This window comes from Gossypium hirsutum, chromosome A04 (assembly GCF_007990345.1).
Source record: "Gossypium hirsutum isolate 1008001.06 chromosome A04, Gossypium_hirsutum_v2.1, whole genome shotgun sequence".
NCBI lineage: Eukaryota > Viridiplantae > Streptophyta > Magnoliopsida > Malvales > Malvaceae > Gossypium > Gossypium hirsutum.
The window spans coordinates 30,208,947-30,216,638 of NC_053427.1; the positions used below are offsets into that span (position 1 = coordinate 30,208,947).

Consider the following 7,692-nt stretch of genomic DNA (forward strand, 5'->3'; position numbering starts at 1 on the left):
TATGTGAATTAGTGAATTTGATGCTCCTAATCCTTTAAATTTATGTTTCTATACTTAGGTGAGCATAAGAAACTGAAATGAGTGAAAAATAGGCCAAAATCAGACAAAAAAAGCTATTTTCAGGAACCAGAAGGCCTGGACACTTCCACAAGGGCTGGGCACATGCCCGTGTGAGCCACACAGGCTGGCCATACGCCCGTGTGCCAGCCCGTGTCGATTTCGAACCCTACTTCTTTTTTACATTAAAAAACCAATTTTTAGGGTTTCCAAGCATTCTAAAGTTTATAAATACCTATTAGAAAATGACTAAAGGAGAGCACAGAGAGAACAAAGAAATTACTTGAAGAACACTGTGGGAATCAACTCAAAAGTAGATCTCCTTCAAGATTGAAGATCTCCATTCAAATTTCCTTCAAAGTTTTATTGGGTTTTTTAAGTCTTGTTGTTATTCTAATTTTGAGATGTTTCCCTTCTAGATTATGAACTAAATTCCTTAGATACCTAGGGAATATGAAACCTATGATGGATCTTATTATTTGATTTTTTGAATTATATGATAAATACTTGATTCTTGTCCTCAATTATGTATGTTTATTTCTTGCTTTAATATTTTCAGGATATTAATTCAAGTGTGATGTGCTTATTTCAGTGGAGCAAAAGTCCCTGTTTAAGAGTAGATCTGGCATAATTGAGTGGAGTTGCATGTAATCCTAGAAATAGGACGACATAAATCTACTGGATTAGAGTCAAATCTAATAGGGAATCCATAGATCGAATTAATGTGACAATAAGGGTTTTAATTAGAAAGAGATTTCAATTAATCAACCTAGAGTTAGTTGTTCTTACTCTCGAAAGAGATATTAACATAATTTATGGATTTCTACGGATCAAGATACAAGTGAATAAATCGTCTAATTCAGATTCAGAATAATAAGTGAAGTCTAGGTGGACTCTTTCCTGGGTATTGTGTTTCTCTTTGGTTATATTCAAGTATTTTCTCATTCTATCCTTTGTCGCGTTCTTAATAATTAGTTTAGTTAAATTTAGATTAAAAACATCCCCTTTAATGTATAGGCTAGATAATAAAAAAATAGTTATTACTAGTACTTTTAGTCCTTGTGGATACGATATTCCCGACTCACTACAGCTATACTACTATTCGATAGGTGCGCTTGCCTTTTTTGTGATTTTAGTTAGTTTAGTGTCAGTAAAACTACAAAAGAGGGTGTTAGCTTTTTAGAATTCACTATTTTAGGGTTTACCTCATCAAATATTTCATCATATCATTTTTTTTATTGTGGGAACTTCAACTGTTGGTTGACTTTCCTCCTTTTCAGTAGGCTCATCTTCAACCACAACCTTCTTAGGCTCCAAAGTCTTACCACTTTGTAAGTTTACCATTTTGCAATGCTCCTTACACAAATTTCTCAAATTTTTTGTGTCACTCAGCAAGGCTCCTTGTGGTTTACTACGAAGCTTAGTAGCTAACTGACTCATCTGGTTGTCTAGATTTTTCAGCATTGCTACTTGACTTTGGATCAATGTGTCATTTTTCGCCATGTACTCCTTCAACATGTCCTCTAAACTGTTTGATGATTCAATTTGAGGTGGTTTTGGGGCTTGTTGATTAAACCCTTAGGTTTGGTTGGGTTTATGCTGCATTTGATTGTTGTTCGGTCCATTTCCTTGATTACTCTAGGAAAAGTCCGGATAGTTCTATGACATGGATTCTAGAAATTGGACTGCAATCTTTGTCCACTTCTATTTTGGTATTGGTTCCTCACGCAGTCCACTGATTCGGGATTCGAACGGCAATTCTCGAAAAAATGTTCATCCCTACAGTATATGCAAGAAACTACCTCATACTATCTTGGTGATTCAGCTGCAAAATTATTCAAACCATTAGTGGTAAACTATTTTAACATAGAGGAAATAGAAGATACCTGAGCAGAGAGTGAGGTTATTGCATCCACTTTATACACTCTGGCTACTCGTGAAACTGCTTGATTTGTCGGCCATTGGTAGTTATTATTTGCGGTTCTTTCAATGATCTTTTAAGCCTCGTCATAAGACTTAGACAAAATTGCACCATTCGCAAAAGTGTCCACCATTAATCTTGTGTATACGTTGAGACCATTATAAAATGTCTCCAATCAGATATAGTGAGGAATCCCATGATGAGGACACTTACAAAGTAATTCCTTGAATCTTTCTCACGCCTCATACAAAGATTCGACATCCAATTGTTGTAAACTTGTTATATCATTACTCAACTTTGCATTCTTACTCAGTGGAAAATATTTTACCAAAAACTTTTCTGTTAATTCTTGGCAAGTAGATACTAAACTTGGTGGTAGTGAATTCATCCATACTTGTGCTTGATCTCAGAACGAGTATGGAAATAGTTTCAACCTCAGTGCATCTTCAGTCACACTAGCTAACTTAAATGAATCACTTACCTCCATGAATAATTGAAGGTGTAAGTGTGGATCTTCCATGGGCATACCACCAAACTAGCCCACAATTTGAAGCATTTGAAACATCACTGGTTTTAACTCGAATTGGGGTACCTCGATATCCACCTTTTTAATTCCCAGATTTAAATCATTTAAGAGTGGCACAGCGTATTATCTTTTGGCACGATCCCTATCATCAACAATAAGGATTGAGTTGTGCACTTGATTGACTCAATTACCTTATTCCTCATTTTGATTTCCAAGGTCTATCTTGTTTTGTCATTAAGCAAATCTCTCGTGTCTTCTCTGTCTACAAGTCTGCTCAATTTTAGGGTCCACGAGTAATAGATCAATTATTTGATCTATGCTCATAAACACCTAAAAAGAAATCACAAATAAAATAAGGAATAAAGAATAAATTAGTAGTGTTAAAAATTAAATAAAAACCAAACTACGAAATTAATTTCACAAAGAATGATTAAGATAATAGTCCCTGGAAACAGCACCAAAAACTTGTAACGAATTGTAATGTGTTTACACAAATGTACATAGTCGTTCAAGTAATAAATAAGTAAAAATGAGTTATCATCTCCGCAGGGATTGTGTAAGCTTAATCAATTAATTGCAAAATTATAATTAACAATTTGATGTAAAAAAAAAACTCAATAAATTTGGATAGTCATGATTAGATTCATTAAATGCAAGATTGATCCCTTAATGTAATTTTTAATCTAAATGCAATGTACCTAAGTGTATGAATGAAGGCTTTAGCAACTAAAAAAATCAACATTAAATTGGCTAGTATAATTATATTAATTAATTCAATGTACTTTCGTCATGCTAACATGTTCAAAATTACTTCTATGGTAACTTGATCTCCTATAGGTTCAGAAATGAAACTAAGTTCTTTCGGATCTTTTACTTAGTTAAATATGCATGTTACTGATCATAAAAGACTAACAGTATGTTTGCTTGGCCGTAATGCTAAACCATTATAGCTGAATTTAGTGGCCCATCCTTACTCCATTGTTTGGTTGGCTGTAATGGCTATTACAGCCCTATTCCATACAATCTTATTCAAGTTAAAATTGTTGTTTACCATTCGACACTCTACCCACGGAATACCCATTCAGCGTGTGTGAGTTTCAACTTTACCCTTCTCCCTCTTTTTTATTCTCATGTCTGAAGCATCTTCTTTTTTTTCATTCTTCTTCCCATTTCCTTCCAACCTTCTCTCTCTTTTTCATTCTCACATCTAAAGCATCTTCTTTTTTCATTCTTCTTCCCATTTCCTTCCAACCTTCTCCCTCTTTTTCATGCTTTTATCCTGACCAACCCTTTGACAAACACTATAAGTTTTGTTCATCTTCTCTATCATTTAAAATCTCATTCCCCATTGATGCCTCTGCTTATTGCATCCTCAGCCATGGTAAGAAAAACCCTTAGATTAATTAAAATGATATTTTTTTCTACATTTTTAGATTTTCTTTTATATATATAAAACTATTTCAGGATGCTTTAGACATTCATCTTGATTCATTTTAATTTACTTAGGCAATTTATGTTTGGCTGCCGAGAAAACGAGTGTGAGATTGGGGAGAAGGATGGCGTTAATTTTTTTATGTTTGTTTTTGCTTATTATGATCAGTTTAATCGAACAAAACACTTGATTTCAAGATCAATAGCTTAAACACTAAAGAAAATTAAAATGGAATGTAAACTAATAAAGTATTAATAGATGCTTAGAGCAATGCATTTTTCATTTCACATCTAAGATTATGTGTAAATCTTAGTCTTATTTAGTATAGTAACCTGGGCTAAATTACAATTTTATCATTTCTGTGAGAGCTAAAATGCAATATTATTATTTTTAGATTTTCCTTGATATATACATGAAACTATTTGAAGAAGCTTTAGACTTTCATTTCGATGCATTTGAATTTACTTGGAAAAGTTTTGTTTAGTTGCCGAGAAAACGAGGATGAGATTGGGAAGAAAGAGGGTGTTTTTTTATGTCAGTTTGTAAGCTTATTATGATCAGTTTAATCGAACAAAACACTTGATTTTGAGATCATTAGCTTAAAAACTGAAGAAAATTAAGATTGTGTGTAAATCTTAGTCTTATTTTGTATAATAACAAGGGCAAAGCCAGTAATTTTTTTTGGGGTTCAGATTAAGGTATATATTTTTATGAGAATTAAAATGAAATTCTACCATTGTATTATCTTATATCTTTATAGTTTTTAGGACTAAATCAATATTTTATCATTCTTGGGGGCATACTATAATTTTATATATTTTGGGGTCTAATGCCTGAATGTTTACTTGTCAATTTGTGTATGCGCTTTGTGCTCGTGTATTTGCCATATTATAATCAAATTTAATTTAGATTTTGAAAGATTCATGTATCAAGTCTAGCTAAATGTATACTATGGTTAGCATTAGCAATGGTATTCTTTTTCCTTTGTTTGAATCTTTATATGAACTTTGGGGATTTACTTCTATTTATGCTTTACACAAAACTCATTATGTTGGTGATTTTGTAGTTGGGAAGAAAGGTTAGGGAGCCAAAGGAAGAGACTACGACCCTTGGGCTTGCTGTACGAGACGGAGACCATGTTTTCGGTGTTGCCCACATTTTTGCATCTTTTAATCACACTTTCATTGTAAGTTACATGGTTTTTGAATTATTTTACTTGGTAACACATATTTCTTTCTATTTCGATATGATTTTTTTAAGCTGTGAATTTTAATTGGTTTTATTTTTTTCCTTTGGTATTTTGATAATGATAGCATGTGACTGATTTTTCTGGAAGAGAGACTATGGTTTGTATTACAAGTACGATATTGGGATTGCATTAACATATCATTTAGCTGCCAATTTTTATATTCTAGTGGAAAGAGATTGTTTGAAATGTCTATAAATAATGACAAAAATTGAACGTTGGACTTATGTTACTCTAACTTGGGTGTCAATGTGAGTAAAGCATGTGTTTGACACAATTATATCCATATATAAATGTGTTAGATACAAGTTTTTAGGTACTTAAAGATAGCCTGACATTTGTATTGTTGAACATTTGTTCTGTAGATTGAGTTTGAAATTCTTGAATAAATCCAGGTGGTATGAAGGTGAAAGCTGACAGGGAGGGATGGATCTTCACCTTATGCTGCTATGCTTGCAGCACAAGATGTTTCCTAGAGATGCAAGGTCATATACCATTCCATTCGTTTTTATCATTTAAGAAAAACCCGAAATTGCCACTTTACATTCATTACATTAACTTGTTACTAGAAGACATACAATATCTGACATTACTGCTACATTTATATTATTGTTGACGAGTTGCAAATCTTTATGCTGAGCAGGAACTCAGAATCACGCCACTCCACATCAAATTACGTGCTACAGGAGGTAGCAAAACCAAGACCCCTAGTTCAGGTGCTCAGGCAGCTCTCAAGGCTCTTGCTCGCTCCGGGATGAAAATTGGCCGTATCGGAAGGGCCACAACTAATTGAAAGTATTTTAAAATGCTGAGGAACAATCTTTGTTTTTCAAATTACTAGGGGAGAGCAATTGGTTTAATTGGTGGGTTCGGTTGGTTTTTTTGGTTAATTGACCTTGTGCTGTTCGGCTTATATGGTTATATATCTATTATATATTATAAATATAAATATATTTTAAATAATTTTAAGATGATATAAAATAAGTCTGTTTTTCAGTCAGTTTGGTATTGGGATTAAAAACTTACTGAACTATTTTTCAGTTTGGTATTCTGATTAAAAACTTATTGAATTAACCAATTAAATGAAGGTCAAAAGTGAGGTTTTTTTTCCAAATTTTTTGGTTGAAACTGAAAGTACTCTCCCTTACATATTATTGTCGAACCCTTACGATGTTGTTCTTTATGTTATTTCAGAGGATGTTACGCCCATTCCGGCTGATAGGACCCAAAGAAAGTGTGGTAGAAGAGGGAGAATGCTATAAACTATCACATTATGTTCTAGCAAATCTATCCTTTTAAGTGTTTTTTTGGTGGCATTGGCATTTGGTTATTTGGTAATAACTGTTCTATATGAGCCCTTTTTCATAGTTTTATATTGGTATATTTTATATTGGAGTTGTAGAACATAATGAACTATGAATCTATCAATCGCATTTTTCATGTTTTTGGCAATGTTTTATATGAATCTCATGTTATAAGTAGGAATGTTTAATGAAAATAGTATGGTGATATTTTTATTAAAAATTTGTAGGTTTTATTATTGTTGTTCATATCATAGGTAGTCCTTAAACAAAAATTGTAACTTGTGATGTTAGTTTTACAAGTTAATGCTCATGTGGAATTTATTTATAAAAAACCCAAAACATGTTTGATTCTTGCAAAACTCTTGTTTCCATCATGGATGTTTGAACTTGATCAAATTGGTCCATCATGGATGTTTGGATTTGATCAAATTCGTTGGTTTAATAAGGAATTGGTTGGGTATCAAGTTGGAAAAGGCATCAAATTTGTTGCCTTATGTATTTTTATAAATTGTTGAATTAGGTTAAAAAACTAGTTAACCGGTTTTTAATTTTTATAAATATTATTTTTATATTTTTTTAATAATTTATTTAATTAATTCATTGATAAATTAGTGGTAAAATCAATTTGACTATCGACTTGGTTCTTAAAACTTTTGGCCTGTAACTTTTTATCAATATATGAATATTATGCTTGGATATGAAATATAATTCTCAAGTTATTTATTACTTCTAATATTTTATTTTTTATTGTAGAATAATTAAATTATTTGTTTCACTAATGATATTTTAGCACATTAAATATGTATTACAGTTTAAAAATAATAAAATACATTATATATATTTTAGTATTATATATTTTGATTTTTTAATTCATATAATAATTATATAAAAAATGTTATTAAATTATATTTTTATTAAATTATATTTAATAATAATTATATTAAAATATGGTTAAATTATTAAATTATTTTCAATAATAATATTATTAAAATTTAATAACAATAATAATAATCATCTACCTAAAAAAATTCTACTAAGGGTATTCTATTCCATTCCATTCAATCAAACACAAGAATACTATTACAGTTCTATTCCATTCCATTCAACCAAACAGTTGAATTACTGATTACAACTCTGTTCAATTACAGCCCTATTCAAATACAACTCTATTCCATTACAATAAACCAAACGTACTTTAAGGGTTTC

General features: G+C 31.4%; 1 non-coding gene and 1 pseudogene across 1 annotated transcript; both read left to right on the forward strand.

The window, feature by feature from the left end:
* The first annotated feature begins 1,573 nt into the window (after positions 1–1,573).
* LOC107947772 (40S ribosomal protein S14-like) lies at positions 1,574–6,444 on the forward strand (annotated as a pseudogene).
* LOC121228353 (small nucleolar RNA R71) lies at positions 2,170–2,276 on the forward strand. The gene has a single exon (XR_005925929.1). It is a non-coding gene; the product is annotated as a small nucleolar RNA R71 (small nucleolar RNA).
* Positions 6,445–7,692: the final 1,248 nt, after the last annotated feature.